The sequence below is a fragment of the Eublepharis macularius genome, chromosome 15 (genome assembly GCF_028583425.1).
Source record: "Eublepharis macularius isolate TG4126 chromosome 15, MPM_Emac_v1.0, whole genome shotgun sequence".
Classification (NCBI taxonomy): domain Eukaryota; kingdom Metazoa; phylum Chordata; class Lepidosauria; order Squamata; family Eublepharidae; genus Eublepharis; species Eublepharis macularius.
This window is the reverse complement of record NC_072804.1, coordinates 43,704,440-43,721,369: the sequence shown is the minus strand read 5'-3', so window position 1 is coordinate 43,721,369 and position 16,930 is coordinate 43,704,440. Positions and strand designations below refer to the sequence as shown.

At 46.0% G+C, this 16,930-nt stretch overlaps 1 pseudogene; it reads left to right on the top strand.

The window, feature by feature from the left end:
- The first annotated feature begins 15,092 nt into the window (after positions 1 to 15,092).
- On the top strand, positions 15,093 to 15,551 carry LOC129342928 (protein tyrosine phosphatase type IVA 2-like; annotated as a pseudogene).
- The last annotated feature ends 1,379 nt before the right edge of the window (positions 15,552 to 16,930 follow it).

Genomic DNA, 16,930 nt, shown 5'->3' with positions numbered 1-16,930 from the left:
TCGGGGCGGGGCCACCAGCCATGTGACCATTTTCAAGAGGTTCCAGAACTCCGTTCCACTGCATTCCAGCTGGAAAAAAGCCCTGGTCTTACTCAACTGAAGGCAGCTTCATGTGTTCATGTGGATCCTTGCTTATGCTGCTCTGCTTTGCACCTTGGAGAAGAACACACACACACAGCTAGGGCAGAAAGAAAGGAGCAGATACTTTTCTCACTTCCACCCAGATGTCCTCTGCTGATTCACAGTGGACCCCATGTTCCTGCTGCAGCTGCTCACATTCCACGTGGCTCTTCTTCCTGCTGCTCCATATCGGACCCTAGTCCAAAAAGAGAGAAAGATGAACCACACCAGCACGAGCCCTGGAGGAATGAAGGGACAGCACAGGAAGACTGGGCGGAGAGGGGAAAAGATTGCCCAAGTCACACATGCCCAATAGGGCTTCCTGACATTGAGAGTTTGGGAAGCCGGTCCGCTGTACTAAGCTTACCAAACTGTGTTTCCAGATGCTTCGGGATTGATGAGGGAGGAAGCCAGTTCTCTGGCTTGAGAGAACTGGGAATGGCAAGAGGCAGGGGGTACAGGTGGGTGATGGAAACCTCTGACGGCATCCCTGTCGAGCCACCACTCGGATGCCGGAGGCTGGTAACCCTTGATGCTGCATTTAGCACACAAATTGCATTCCTATCTAGCTGGTTTTGTGATTGCTTAGCCAACCTGATGCAGTGGTGCAACTTGGCCTCTAGAGGGACCCAATGGCCAACCCAATTGTAGGAAAATTGAAGGTAAAGCCCAGATGGTATCCAGTCATTTTTCATGAGCTCAAACAGTAGTAGTAACCTTTTATTATCACCCCAAGTTCCTCTGCTGGAAGGAATGGGGACTACTCTGGCAGTGTTCCTGAATTCAGGAACTCCTCTGGCAGTATAAGTGTTCCTGAACCAGGAGCAATTCTAAGCACAGTTACGCCCTTTTAAGTCCATTGAAGTCAATGGGCTTAGACGGGTGTAATTCTTCTTAGGAACACTGATAACATCTTTGCGTATTACCCCAATATGTAAAAATAATCAGGTCATGAACTAGAAAGAAGAAATCTTGAGAATGTTACTGTAATATCTTAATCTAAGAAAGGATATACATCAGAGGCAGCGCTAACGTTTCAAATGTATTATCTAGCTTTTCTAATAAGCGTGTATTGCATCAACATATATAAACATATCTCTTCTGTAGTACCTATATAATATAGCACTCTCTCTATTAGAAATCTTTTATGATTAAGGAGCCAACTTATAGCAAAATTTAGAACAAGAGATCAACAAAAAAGAAAGCCTATTTGCATAGCTGAAAATATACAACATAACCTTACTGATCATTGACATTTGGATTCATAGTCCATAAAGTTTCTGCAACTGGTTCATGCAAGTCCTTTATTAGGGAGTGGCACACGTAAGATCTCATAATAAGGTCTCAGGATTGTACAAACAGAGGAATCGTGAAATCAATGGGCTTAGACTGGAGTACCTCTGCTTAGGATTGCACTGTATGTCAGAAATAGACATTGGAGTATGCTGGGCAATCGATTTAGTCCAGTGACCAATACACGTCCTCACGTCTTCTCGACAGGGGCTCTGCTTCTGTGTGGAACGATCTTGCTGGTGTAGAGATCTCTCTGTTCTTGTTGCTGCAGGCTTTCTAACGAGTATTTAAAACGATAACCATTTCAAGAGGCATTAGAAATGATTTCTTCAGTCTGTTAATAGGAGCCATTTATGAGTTTATTTGATCCATGTATATACCACCTTTTTTCAAGATATCCAAGGAAGCTTACATTTGAAAAGAATGAAACAATAAACAGAAAAAAAATACCTCGGTTCTGAGGAACTGAGGATATGAATTCCGTGGTCTGAGTTTCTCTTTTGCTTTCTCCTCACAGGTTTTGAAATAGCCTTAAAAGAAAGTATCTGGTTTCTCTCACGCCCTTGGTAGTCTCTTCATGAGCTGATGACACAAGGTCCCCGGCATGAACCTGTTGTGCTAGTGTATTTATTTGCCTGATGAGTTTTAAATGGGTATTTTATCTTACTACGTAAAAGAGTAAGCGTGTTTGAGATGACTCACCTCGATTCCAGTGGGCAGGAGTGCTTGTGCGCCCCTAGTGCGGGGATAAAAGATGAGTCCTTGTGGCTGGCAGGCACAGGAATGCATCCGGCTGCCTGCTCCCCGCCCTGTGCCTCCAGCCACCTGGTTCAGCCTGAACAAGGTTGGCAGGTACAGGCAGGAGTGCATCAGGTTGCCCGCTCCCCTCTCCCTGCTGCGCTCCCTGCATCTACAGCTGCTCGAATAGGGCTGGCAGGCGTAGGCAGGAGCACATTATGCTGCCTGCTCTTCTTTTCTCCCCTGTTGCACTCCCCGCGCCTCCAGCCGCCTGAATGGGGCTAGCAGGCGTAGGCAGGAGCGCATCAGGCTCCTATCCTCCCCCCTGCCGTGCTCCCCGTGCCTCCAGTAGGGTTGCCAGCTGCAGGTTGGAAAATACCTGGAGATTTTGGGGGTGAAGCCTGGAGAGTAGAGGGTTTGGGGAGGGAAAGGACCTCAGCATGGTATAATGCCATAGAGTTCACCCTCCAAAGCAGCCATTTTCTCCAGGTGAACTGATCTCTGTGGCCTGGAGATCCATTGTAATTCTGGGAGATCTCCAGCCACCACCTGGAGGCTGGCAACCCTAGCCTCCAGCCACCCAGTTTGGCCCAAATGGGGCCAAAGCAGGCAGTTGGCAGGCGGAGGAGTATGCCAGGGTGCCTGCTCCCCTCCGGCAGCTGTGCCATGCCAGCTGCCTGAATGGGGCCAAACCGGGCAGCTGCCAGGCGCAGGAGGGCACCAGGGCACCTGCCCCCTCCCGGGGTGCTGAGGAGGTGTTAAAGTTTAAAAGCATGCTGTTTTGTGAGTATATAAAGAAGGAGATGGCACAGTAATGGCTTATGCCTAACTGGACCGTAGAATGTGTATTATGTGCTGTCAAGTCACCTCCGAGTCCGACCTATGGCGACCCTATGAATGAAAGACCTCCCAAACATCCTAGCATTCACAGACTTGCTCAGATCCTGCAAAGTGGAGGACGTGTCGACAGACTAACAGGATATTAATCTGTGGAGTGGAATCGGTGTGCAAGTTCCTAAAGGAAAACACAGTCCTTGGTGTAGGTGGACTTCCAGCTTGTGTTTTTCTCATCTGTTTTTAGCCCCCTTGGGATTTTAGGAAGGAAGTGGGCTATAAAAGTTTTGAAATTAAAACAAAAACACCAGTCTCCAAAGCGGAGGTTTATTCAGCTTTGCCTCTTCCAGCATACGCCGAATCTTTCTAACGACGCCCGATTTATTTCTGTCATTAACAATGACAGTGCGAGTAGAACATTGGAATGGAGAATGTGCTATTGGCAAGTCGAGTGACAGAAGTTTATAAAATTATACACCTGTGTGGAGAAAGTGGGCAGAGAGAGCTTGCGCTCCCTCTCCTATAACAGTAGAACTCAGGCACACTGGCTGAAGTTAATGGGCAATAGATTCAAGTTAAACAAAAGGGAAGACACGTTCACTCAAAGAGTAATTAAATTGTGGAATACATTGCCAGCGGAAGTAGTAGCCAAGCATAAATGGATTTAAAAGGGGATTAAACTGATTTATGGAGGAGACGCCCATCCATGGCTACTAACCAGGACTTTTTTTCTGGGAAAAGAGGTGGTGGAACTCAGGACCGCAATGACGTCACTTTGGGTCAGCTGGAGCAAGGGGGGAGTTTTTTAAAGTTTAAATCGCCCTTGGCGGAAATGGTCACATGGCCGGTAGCCCCACCCCCTGATCTCCAGACAGAGGGGAGTTTACACTGGTGTGGAGGGCATGTGACCATTTTAAAGAGGTGCTGGAATGCCGTTCCACCACGTTCCCGCTGAAAAAAAGCCCTGCTACTAACTATGGTAAGTTAAGGGACGCTCCCTATTCAGAGGCAGGAAACCTCTGAAAACCAGAGCTAGGAAGCAGCACTAGGGAACGCCTCCATGCCTTGTTTTCTGGCCCTCCAGGGCAACTGGCTAGCTGCTGTGTGAAAGAAGAGACTGGCCTAGATTCTGGTTCTGATCCAGCAGGGTCTTCTTAGGCTCTTAAGCCCTTGAATCTCCCTGAACTAGGGTTGCCATCCTCCAGCTGGGGCCTGGAGATCTCCAGGAATCACAATGGATCTCCAGGCGACAGAAATCGGTTCCTCTGAAGAAAATGGCTGCTTTGGAGGGTGGCCTCTATGGCATTATATCCTGCTGAGGTCCAGCCCCTCACCAAAACCCACTCTCACCCTGAATCTCAGCTTGGAGTTGGCAACCCTGCCCTGAACATTCTCTTTCTCCTGGGGAAGGGCTGTGGCTCAGTGTTAGAGCATCTGCTTGGCATGCAGAAGGTCCCAGGTTCAATCCCCAGCATCTCCAGTGAAAAGGAACAAGAAGGAGGTGATGTGAAATATCTCTGCCTGAGACCAGGGAGAAAAGCTTCCAGTCTGAGTAGACGATACTGACTTTGATGGACCAGGGGTCTGATTCAGTCTAAGGCAGCTTCATGTGTTGTATGTTTCCAAAATCTGGTCAGATGAACTGCCTGTGACCCTTAGCTTGGCCTTGAATCTCACAGATCAAGTGGCCGGGATAGGATTGTTGGGACAGCAGGGGCTTTGTTCCATTCCTGGTGCTTTGGCAGTAATCTGAGAGCCAACCCACAAGAAAACGGAGAAGGGACATCTGGGAAGTTCTGGCTAGGCTTGGATTTGTTACGATGCTAATTAGCAATGCAGAAAATCCAAGAGATGAGCATGTGCAATGTGTGTGCGATTGGCACCAGGGTACGGCTAGAGCGTATTGTTTCCTGTTACATTTCAGCTTGCTTTCAACTTTGGCAAGGGCTCTTGGCTCTTGGCTCTGAATCACCAGGAAGAGAGCGTGCTTTTTTCCCCTTACACATCTGCCATTCAACTAAAAATAAAATCCAGTCACCAAATGACTTGGCGGGAGTTGTCTTGGGGAATTTTACCGGTCTGATTACCTGCCATGTGCCGATAAAATCTGATCACCCTGCAGATGGCTAGAGAACGGCGAGGGTGGCTCTGCTCGCAATTGTTTAAATCTCGGTGGAGGGGAGAAACTGCCTTTCATCTGACGTTTCATAATCATTGCTCCATCCTGACCTCACGCTTTTTGCTACTCATGGTGTAAGAGCCTCTTCCAATATTCAGTTTCATGGCTGGGGGTTTGTTTTACACTGTCTTCCTATATCCCTCCAAGATTTCCATTTTATTGTAGGGCGATTCCATTTTTCCAAACACTCAAGTCACAACAACAGGTCACTTTCACACTGATGTTTTGTTCATATGACATAGTGCTATAATGCTATAGCAATATTTTAGTTGCTGATTTAAGGGGGGAAATAAAAAACTCTGACGGGGCTGGTGTGCATAGAATACAGGCCAGGGGGACCTGGGGCAAGAAAAATGGCACTGATGTGTGTGGGACCAAGAAGGGTGTGCTCTTCCTCATCCAAACAGCAGCCATTCCAGGGATGCTCTCCAAAAACATTGTAGTAAAATAGAAGAAAAGATTGCAGCCGGGCACAGGAAAAGTCAGAAGATGCACAAATGCACCAAGGTGTTTTGAGGAAGCGGAGCACATGGCGCATTTAACTACTACACAAGAGGGAAAATCCAAAGAAGGAACTGGAATTTCATTCCAACCATTATTAACTGTGCGACCCTTTGCAGTACCATAGTGAGGCCCTGGGCATCTGCCAACTCCTGTTTCAGAAACGCTCTGCTAGGTAGACAAAAGGTCTGTCTCAGAATAAGGTAGAGTCATACATATCTGGAGCACTGAATAGTTTGTACCTAACCCACTGATGGATTTCCATGGATTTCCTACCCCACTGATGGATTCCCATGGATATGGAGATCCATGGATATGGAGATCTAGGAAATCTAGGACATAATAAGAGGGGCTTATTCAATCAAATTTCAAACAAAAGCTGAAATTCACATTACTGTAAAGCTTGGGAAGGAGGAAATGGATTGTACACCTGGCAAAGACCTCAGAATCCACCCTTATCATGGAACTTCAGCTGTTGTAAGAGTTCAAATTTGCGTGTGTAGTTAGGCTTGTCAATCACCACAGAGTAGCCACAGTGGTCTTTTCGGGGCAGTGGGCAAGATTCCCAAATGCCTTTAGTTTTTGCAAATGGTGCCCAAACAGGTTGATCTAGAAGCCACTTAAGCCGGAGTAAGCCACTTCAGTCCCATTAGCATCAATAATAAACATTTCCCACAATTAAAAATAAAAATAAATTGCATGGAGGCATCCACATGGAAAACTAAATATACCTCTCAATTAACCTCTCACTTGGCACCAAATTACTCATTAGCTTTAGAAATCCTGTTCTCTGAAAGGCAAGGCAATGGGTCTCAAGTCGGCTCTGGCAGCTGGATTCTTTTTCGGCCTTTTGGCCTCCTGGAAATGCGGAAAGAACACTGTCGCTTTTTGTACGGTGTGCAAGCCAAGCTACTGTGTAGCCTGACATGCAGGAGGCATACGATCAAAAATGCAGACGGTGTGTGATCAAAGGACTAAAAAAAATGGGAATGAAATGGATTCAAAGCAATGCAAACGCAAAAAAACCTGAGCGAGGCACAACGCAAGCTTGTTCCGATCTATTTCTGGTCTGTTTGGTTGTTGCAGTTAAGGAGTACAGTGACTTTTTGCAAGCCCACATTCCATCAAGGAGAACATAACCATCACCACGCCTGACCACCTTTGCTTCCCTTGATAATGAGAATACAGGGGTGAGCATAGGTTTTACTGCTTCCAACCATGGACAGCCTCTGCCAGTCGAGAGTACACAATAATAAGCTAGATGAGTCAATGGTTCATATAAGGCAGCTTCCTATGAACAGTCTTGGTGAGGGGCTGTGAGTGCGGGCTTTAGAGGCAGAGGCCATGGGGTTCAATCCCTGGCACGTCCAGTTAATGGAGCTCAGATGGTCAGTGCTGGGAATGATCTTGTTGGGAGAGACTTTCTTGAGAACCATTGCTAGGAGTAGCCATCTGGCTTGGCTTGGCTACGTGCAGCCAGTGTGCTATAACGGTTAAAGTGTCCGACTAGAATCTGGGAGACTTGTTAGAAGAGCAGCACTCTCCGCTGTCCCTTTCCTCAGGTTTCAGAGGGGGACAAACCAAAAAGTTAGAAAGATAGAGTGATCAGGGCATCTGTTTACTGTTTACTGCTCTGACTGTTCTTTGAAGTGTAGATTGCTATTCTCAGGACTTCCTCCTTGTGACATCCTTCTCTTCCTGGCTTTGTCACTTCTCTCCCTTCTCTCTATCTTACAGTCATGGATGCAGGACTTGTCCTGCCATCCATGCCTATCCTTAGATTAGATAGGTAGATAGGATCTCTCTCTCCTCCTTTCCTATCAGAGTATGGAGTTCCTGCAATAAAGAACTCTTATTTCCTTTCTAAAAATAAGCAAGTGTATGGTTTGTTACTTTCTCTCCTACCCTCACACCAGCCAGCATAACCAGCTCATCCCCATGATCACGCTTTCACTGCAAACTCTTCTAAAGGCACAACTTTGGAATCCTTTCTGTGGCCAACATACGATTTATTTATCAAGATCCAGGTTCAAATCCATGCTCTGCCATGGAAGCTTGCTGGGTGACCTTGGGCCAGTCACACTCTCTCAGCCTAACCTATCTCACAGGGTTGTTGTGAGGATAAAATGGAGGAGAGAAGAATGTTGTAAGCTGCTTTGGGTCCCCATTGGGGAGAAAGGCAGGGTATAAATGAAGAAAATAAATACAACTTGGTGGTGGTGGAAAATGCCATCAAGACATAGCTGACTTATGACGACCCCTGCTGGGGTTTTCAAGGCAACAGACTAACAGAGGAGGTTTGCCGTTGCCTGCATCTGCAACCCTGGTCTTCGTCGGAGCTCTCCCATCCAATTACTGACCAAGGCCGACCCTGCTTAGCTTCCAAGATCTGACAAAATCAAGCTCCCCTGGGCTATCCAGGTCAGGGCAAATAAAAGTTGGAATGTTATAATTTTTTTGTAGAATTATACTTGAGGGAGGGTCTATGACTCAGTGGTAAAGCATCTGCTTTACATGCATACTGTCCCAGGTTCCATCCCCAGATTCAATCCCCGGCACCTCCTGTTTAAAAGGACCAGGCAGGAGGTGATGTACCTGCAACCCTGAAGAGCGGCTGTCAGTCTGAGTAGACCGTGCTGACCTTGGTAGACCACGGGTCTGATTCAGTAGAAAGCAGTCCATGTGCACTGAGTTATGAAACACCTGCGGGAATATGTTAGCATCAGTGCCATCCTAAAAGGCTGTAACTTAAAAGGGTCTAAGTCTGCTTAGGATGGCACCGTAAACATCTCAAATAGATAGCTAGCAGAACCAAATACAGATTCATCAAAAGATTACAATTAATCTTCACACATCATTTCTGCAGTGCATTTCTGGCATCCAAGACAGGGCTTTTTTTCAGCTGGAACGCGGTGGAACGGAGTTCCGGAACCTCTTGAAAATGGTCACATGGCCAGTGGCCCCGCCCCCTGATCTCCAGACAGAGGGGAGTTTAGATTGCCCTCTGCGCTGGCGTGGTGGGCTATCTAAACTCCCCTCTGTCTGGAGATCAGGGGGTGGGGCCACCGGCCATGTGACCATTTTCTCCGAGGGCAACTCACTGAGTTCCACCACCTCTTTTCCCAGAAAAAAAGCCCTGATCCCAGATCATGTGGCTGGAGATGTAGGGAATAAATGGAGGATCTTGTTCGGGGGCAGAGGTCGAGATCCAATGACCCCCCCGGGCCGTCTTTTCCCCATTCTTAGTCTTTTCCCCATTCCTGTTTGCGTGGCGGCGTGTTAAAATGAATTGGAGTAACGGCTGGCTTTATGACAGCGCTGAGCGTGCACAGGGAACACATTATGCTCTATCCCCTCCTGACAAGCTGGGCTTGCACAGACAAGATAACACACCAGGCGAGTGGGGAGATGCTTGAATCCCCTCTCCAACGCTCATCCGATCAGACGCTCGTCACCTTAAATCCTCCGTTTGTCCCAGGTCACGTACCACGACCGGTCTATTCCTAATATCATTAAGAACCCTTTTCTGGCGCCTAAATAATAAGCAAAGGCGGGGATGCTGTGATTAATGGAGGCTTGATGGATGAAACCCCCTGTCACCATTTAATACCTGTAACAATAGATTCATTAACTAGGATTAGTTTCAGACATAAGCTTTCTATACCCGTGGCTATTACTCACTCAGTTCATTAACAGGACAGCATTAGTTCTGGTACCTTTGAGCGCGGATACATCCTGCATACCAATTACACTCGCACTCTTTAACTTTCAGGGAATTGGAAGCAGGGTCTATTAAAAAAAAAGAAAGAAAAAGAAAGCTGGAATCTCTTAATTCAGACCTGTCAGGAAATGCAGCCCAGCTCTGATTTTCTACCCACTTAATTTCTTAAGGTGGAGGATGTGGGTGACGTGCCAAATGGAGACAGCGGCTTTCCGCTTGCCCTTGGCTCTTGCCTTTGAGAATGAGAGGCATGTTAAGGCGTTTGTCCGCCTGGAACAGGGGTCCGCATTGGCTTGCGTTTGGCACTGGGTGTCGCTGTTGTTTCCTATGAAAGATGTCCAAAGTGTTTTGTTTCTGTGGCAGAGAAAAGGGCTCCCCCCCACAGAAGGATTGGTTAAATTGCTCTATGAATTGCCTATACCTATAAACCAGACTTTTTTTTTTGTTATTCTACCCTTCCTCCAAGGAGTTGTGGACAGCACAGACGCTTCCGTCCTCTTCTGTTTCACCCTAACAACAATCCTGTGAGGTGGGTTAGGTTAAGAGAGGGTGACTGAAGTCATGCAGTGAACATCATTGTGGCAGGTGGTGTATTATGTATTTATTTAGACATTTATATTCCACTTTTCTTCTCAATGGGGTTCCAAAGTAGCTTACAACTTCCACCATTTTATTTATTGATTTATAGTCTGCCTTTCTCACTGAGACTCAAGGCGGATTACACAGTGTGAGATTAGTACAGTCAATATCATTTCCATAAACAATGCCTTAGGGTAAATAGATACAAGTTCACAAAGACATACCATTAGCAGGAATCCAATATAACATAGTGGTGAAGTCTAGGGTCCCTAACTCATTAGCGAAGCATTTCAGACCCCCTCCTTACAATACAGCCCTCCTATCTGAGTAAAAAGCCTTTTTGAATAATTCAGTTTTGCATCCTTTGTGGAAAGCCAGGAGAGTGGGGGCTCTCCTGACCTCCTCAGGCAGACCATTCCACAGGGTAGGGGCCACCACTGAGGAAGCCCGTGTACAGGCTGCTGTTGATTTCGTTGATGTGCAGGGTGCCACCTGCAGGAGACCCTGTTCAGAAGAGCAAAGCTGCCATGGAGGAGCATAGGGTGACTGAAGTCATACAGTGACTGTCATTGTGGCACTTTTCTTCCCAATGGGGATCCAAAGCAGCTTACAGATTCCTCCAGTTTATGCTTACAACAACCCTGTGAGGTAGGTTAGGCAGAAAGTGCCTGTCTCGGGATCATCCAGAAAGCTTCCATGGAAAGAAACCGCTATATGCACAGTCTATTCCCAGATCTTTTACCTCCAATTGAATCATCCCGTTGGTGTATCAGTATGGTAATGGTTAGAATATGGTATGGTGTAGAATGTCAGGCTGGGACTCAATGCCCAGGTTCAGATCCCTGCTCTGCCACAGAAACTCACTGTGCAATCTTGGGCCGGTCACACTCCCTCATCCTAAATTACCTCACAGGATTACTGTAGTGAGGATCAAAGGAAGGAGAGAGAGAGAGAGAGAGAGAGAGAGAGAGAGAGAGAGAGAGAGAGAGAGAGAGAGAGAGAAAGATGCAGGTATTTCCAAAGTAGAGATCTTTCACTTATGAAAATGTCCACCGTGTCTCCTGTTGATGCACTTATTTTTTTAAAAAAGTATTTATATTTATTTATTTAAAATATTTATACGTCTGCCTTTTTAGTGAGCGTCTCAAATGCACATTGAGATCTTCACTTGAAGGCTCTGTCAATTTCACCTCCCCTTTGGGGAGGCGAAGATGAAATGAACAAACCTTCTGAGGAGCAATCTCTGTCAGCTCTGTCTTTTTAAACTACCTTCATGTAGAGAGATGAAATTGACAGAGCCTTTGCATCTGTCTTTTAAAACTATGCTTCCCGGCTAACATTGCATCTCCCTACACTTGAGTGTCCCCATGCATGATGTCTCATGCAGAGAGACTCTTAGTAAATGACAATTTTGCAATAAAATCTCAGGCCTTCTGGTGCTTTCGTGATGCTTCCGTTCCAGCTATGGCTTGAGTAGCCTGCTGCAACCTCCCTAATTACCACATCTATTTATTTAAAAATATGTATCCCTCTTCTCGGAGATTTTTCAGAGCTGCTTCCAAGAAAGGAATGTAGGCATGTAGTACATGTGGGTGTCAGGATGGGAAAGGCATTGATTTGTACATCTGATCAAGTTCTCGCTGCCTGTTGCCTCCACAGTTCATCGTCATAGCTGGATTATATATGGATTTAGTATATTTTTCAAAATCCCGTCCTTCTTGCAACGAGCTTAAGGCCGTCAACAGGACGCTCCCTTTCCCAATGTTATCCTCACAGCAACACTGCAAGGTAGGTTAGACTGAGAGGGCAATTGGTCCAAGGTCTCCTGTGAATTTCACGGCGCAGGGAACCTTGATCCTAGGTTGACATTCTAACCATTGCACCACATGGCTAATCCGAAAGATCTTTATTCTGCAGGACAAAGACTTGCTCTCTTAGACGTTCCCTACAAGCCCCTCTGTGTAATTTATCAGCCATTTAAATGAGTCGTTTTTACAAACAAAGCAAAAACAGGCATTTTTGAGTCACTGCAAGTGTAATTCAGATTTAACCCGCACGCTTACTAGAACATGTTAAATCTGTGTGGATCTTGTGTGATTTTAACAGTGCTTGCCTTCCACAGGTAACTTTGAACCATCACTCACTCTCAGCTTAACCTACCTCACAGGGTTGTTGATGTGAGGATAAGGTGAAGACTGGGAGAATGATGCTGCAAGCCATAAATATCTATTACAAGTGAGCCACATTCCTAACCCTGCTTGCGAAAATGCTCTTATTGAAGCCCATTCAATCTTATGGGATTTCAAGTGATTTAAATGCAAATGTTCTGACTTAACTGGTTTTGCAAAGCCACCCCCCCCCCCCCAATTCAAGGGATTAACCACACATCATTTGCCAGTGCATATAAAGGCACCGTGGTGTTATTTTTCAAAAGCAAAGCACCTGGGGTGGGGTGGGGAGAGATTTAGAGTGGAGAGGGGGGTGCGCGGGGAGGGGGGACTGCCTGGCCCTTCTCTTGCCTACTATTTCTCTGTCCCAAAACACTGTCCTCTGAAAGGTGCCAAGTAAAAGTTTGTATATTCCGTAAAGCATATTCTTAAAAATTGCAGTTGTACAAAGGGATTCCTCACAGCTTGGAGGTGGGGAATAGATTTGGAGGGAAGAGAGCAAGGAGGTTGTTAGCAGCTGTGCCAGTCCAAAAGTAAAACCCCCAAACGCAGAACACAATCCACACAGTAGCATTTATCAGGACCCACCAAAGGACACGTAACAGCGTGCCAAAGCAGCCCCCATGTTGTTGATCCACTAGAGGCTGTGCTGCTCCTTCCTGATGAAAAACAAGGGCAAAGACCCAGTAGGAGTAAAGTGTTCGCATTTTACATTCTTTGAAAAAAAAATGGCTCTGTCATGGGGGGATGCTTGGCTTGCAATCTCCTAACATTTTAGGTATGACTCATTTTGTGGATGGTTGTGTGCGTTCCATCCCCCTTCTGGCAGCCATCTTGTGGTGGCACTCTACCTGTTCTCAATATTCTTTGAGTGTCCACAGGCTCCGCTACAACATGCAAGTGAAGGGAGTCGTAATGGTAGCTGGGAAGCTGAGTTTTAAAAGAGATTGGCTTTGTCAATTTCCCCTCTCTACAGAGCCAGGGAAGATGGCTCCTCAGAGGGTTTGTTAATTTCCTCTTTGCCTCCTAGAAGGGGAGGTGAAACTGACAGAGCCTTCCAGAGGCAAAGAGGAAATTAACAAACCCTCTGAAGAGGGATCTTCCCTGGCTCTGTAGAGAGGGGAAATTGACAAAGCCTTCCGATCTCTTTTAAAACTCAGCTTCCCTGCCAACATTGCGACTCTTTTCACGTGCATGTCCTTGTGTGATTCATCTTTTGTAGCTTGGCTCTCAGTACGGTTGGGAAACCCTGGGTCAGGTTGCTAGACAAGGACTGAAGAGGCCCATGTTCAAATCCTCCCACATTCCTAAAGTCACTTAATGTCCTTGGGCCAATTATGGTTTCCAAATCTAACCCATCTCTCCAGGGTTGCTAGGACAAAATATAATTCCGTGTTTAAGCTCCTTGGAGAATGAAATGGAAAACTCCTCAACAAATCATCTATCCAACTTGGTTGATACGAGGTACACTTCCTTTGGGTATTCTGGCAAACTCTAGCATCCTAGTCTCAAAATACTTTCCCCTCAATTTGCATCTCATCTCCTGAGCCTAGGCTCCTTTATGTGGATCGTAAGGACACACTGCTAAAGGATACACTCTGCGGGGAACAAACATACCATGCACACAGGAAGATATACTGTCCTAGGGCTGGGATACATGGACAGTTTCCCCCCTATATCTTGCCACTTCCCAGCTATGCCAGCCTTATGCAGACAACAAAAATCTGAGAAAAATCAATAGGTGGAAGGAGAGTATGTACCCACTGGCACACCACCCACACATTAAAAATGGGGGTGGGGTGGGACAAGAGCCTATTTGCACACCTGGTGTATGTACACTGGCTCTCTCTCTGCACATAAAACTTGTATACACATAGAGCTGAACTAGATGAGACAAAATACACGAGTGTCTAGAATCGTGTCTGTTCCTACCTGCCCGTGTCCATTTTGACCAAGATGAACACATGTCCTGTAGTCCCGGTCTGCTATACATGTATTGGCAAGTATCTGTGGTCCATATCATCGAATCACCGTTGCAGAGTGGCGATTCTGTTTTGCTTCTGCTTTCCTCTTCCTGCATAGAAAGGCAATAGTGGACAGGGGACGGTTTAAGCATGCGCAAACTAGCGATGCATGATGGGATACCATTCCTGCATCTTGGAGGAGCACAGAAGAAACCCACGCCAGCATGAACACGGGATCAAGTGCAGTCTGGCCGCACTGGTGAGTATGTAGGAAAGGAACAGGGAGACATGTGTAAGTCCATTTGCCTGTCATTCACGCGTAAGTTGTCTTGTGTAGTTTGGCTCATAGGTTCTGTGGCCCTGGCTCTGATGCAGGCAGAGGGGCCCTCCCACCTGGGCGGCACCTGGCCTACTCCGTGCCTGGACATTCAGTGATCTAATCCATGTCACACATTTATAGTGATTTGGAGCATCCGAGCAGATTCCCACTGGGCCCAGCACAGTACCCTGGCTGACAAGTGAACTGGGGGCTACGTCCTATATGCCATAAATTCAATTTGGCCTTGGAGATTCTGGATGCCAAGGCATAAAGACTCAAATATATGGGGATATCTTCTGCACATTGGAAACCTCTTAGTGTTTCTTAAAGAAGTGAAATCTGGCTGAACCCAAGTGAAGAAAAGACCTGTCCTTACATTTCCTCTGTTCCTCCCCACTGCCTCAATGTATTAAAGGCTATTTTTTGCATGTTCCAGGAAACTGCGGTGTCTGAAGGAACGCCACCTGCGATGATCGAGGGTGAAGTTGAGTTCAGCTGATGCTAAAGCAAACCTGCTTTTCTTGAAGTGAAGAACTCTTGAAGAGCAAGTAAACAAGCCAAGCTCTGATCAACCCAGGGCACTTATAGTGATTTTAAAAAAAGTGTTTTCTGCTGTGAAAAGTTGCAAGATTGGAACTTTTTGTTTTTGCCCCAACATACTTTCTTCTTTGCCGCGATGAACCATCCCAGTCCAGCGGAGGTAACTTCGGAGAGTATGCAGTTCCTGATTACCTACAACCCAACCAATGCAACCCTCAACAAATTCACAGAGGCGCTTAAGAAATAAGGAGTGACAACTTTGGTGCAGGTATTTAAGGCTACCTGTTGAAAAAGAAGAAATCCAAGTTCTAGACTGGCCATTTGAGGACAGAGCAACCCTGTCACCAGCGAGATGGTGGAAGACTGGCTCAACTGGTTGAAAACCAAATGTTACAAGGAACCTGTTGCTGTACACTGGACTACAGGAGTGGGAAGAGTGGTTACCTTCGCTCTCATTGAATGTGGAATGAAGTATGAGGATGCTCTGCCATTTATAAGGCAGAAGAGGAAGAAAGCTTTCAATTCCAAACAGCTGTTTCACCTCGAAACATACTGACTGAAGATACAATTACACTTCAGAGATGTCAACTGCTAGGGGAGGCCCTCTGTGAAGTTGTTTTGAGTTTATCTATTTAGTTTATTTATAACCCATCTTCCTCTACAATATGAAACCAAGGTGGCCTACATAATTCTCCTCTCCTCCATTTTATCCCCACAACAAACCTGTGAGGTAGGTTAGGCTGAGTGTATGTGGTTTACCCAAGGTCACCCAGCTAGCTTCCATGGAAAAATGGGGGATTCGAACCTGGTTCTCCCAGATCCTAGTCTGCTCTAGTTCTTGATGCTATCATGGCTGTCTTTCTGGACTTGTGGACTCTGAAAACATAATTCTGGAAGCACGTGACATCCTCGCCAAGGTAATGGAGTTAATGCTCCTCAGCCATTGTCCTAATGACGATGATTTGCAATAAAAGAATTAAAACATTCCAGTGAAGGATAGTCTTCTCATTTATTTATTTATGTCATTTATAGTCCACCTTTCTCACTGAGACTCAAGGCGGATTACACTGTATGAGATCGGTACAATCAATATCAAGGACATTTCCATACAGTATCAAAGACATTTCCATAAACAATACCATAGGGTAAATAGATCCAGAGGAGTTAGCCGTGTTAGTCTGTAGTAGCAAAATCGAAAAGAGTCCAGTAGCACCTTTAAGACTAACCAACTTTACTGTAGCATAAGCTTTCGAGAATCACAGTTCTCTTCGTCAGATGCGGGTAAATAGATACAAGTTTAAAAGACATAGCATTAGCAAGGATCCAATACGGAGTTGAAGAAATACTGAAATAGAACACAATCAGTTCTAGAACTGACATTAGACAACATGAAGCACAGGTAGTACATAATACATATTTAAAGCAACTGATAATATGCAAGGCAACATAGTGGTGAAGTCTACTGCCTCTAACTCATTTGCGAAGCATCTGAGACCCCATCCCTACAATGCAGCCTTCCCGTTTGAGTAAAAAGCCTTTTTGAATAATTCAGTTTTGCATTGTTTGTAGAAAGCTAGGAGAATGGGGGCTCTCCTGACCTCCTCAGGCAGGCCGTTCCACAGGGCAGGGCCACCACAGAGAAAGCCTGTGGACGGGCTGCTGTTGATTTCACCCGTGTGCAGCCTGGCACCTGCAGGAGACCCTGTTCAGATGAGTGAAGCTGCCGTGGAGGAACATAGGGACGGAGGTGGTCCCATAGGTATGCCAGACCAAAGCCGTGCAGAGCTTTGTATGTAATAACCAATACCTTGAACTGAGCATGTTGCAGTCTGATCCTCAGCCAAGAGAAAAAAGAGTTCCTTGAACTTTCTGTATTTTTAACTTTTTGGAGGGAAACCCCCCCCTAATAAAATCAATCTTAATGTCTCAAGAAAAAAAAACCCTGGTAGGCACAAATGTTGGGGAGAGCAGAAG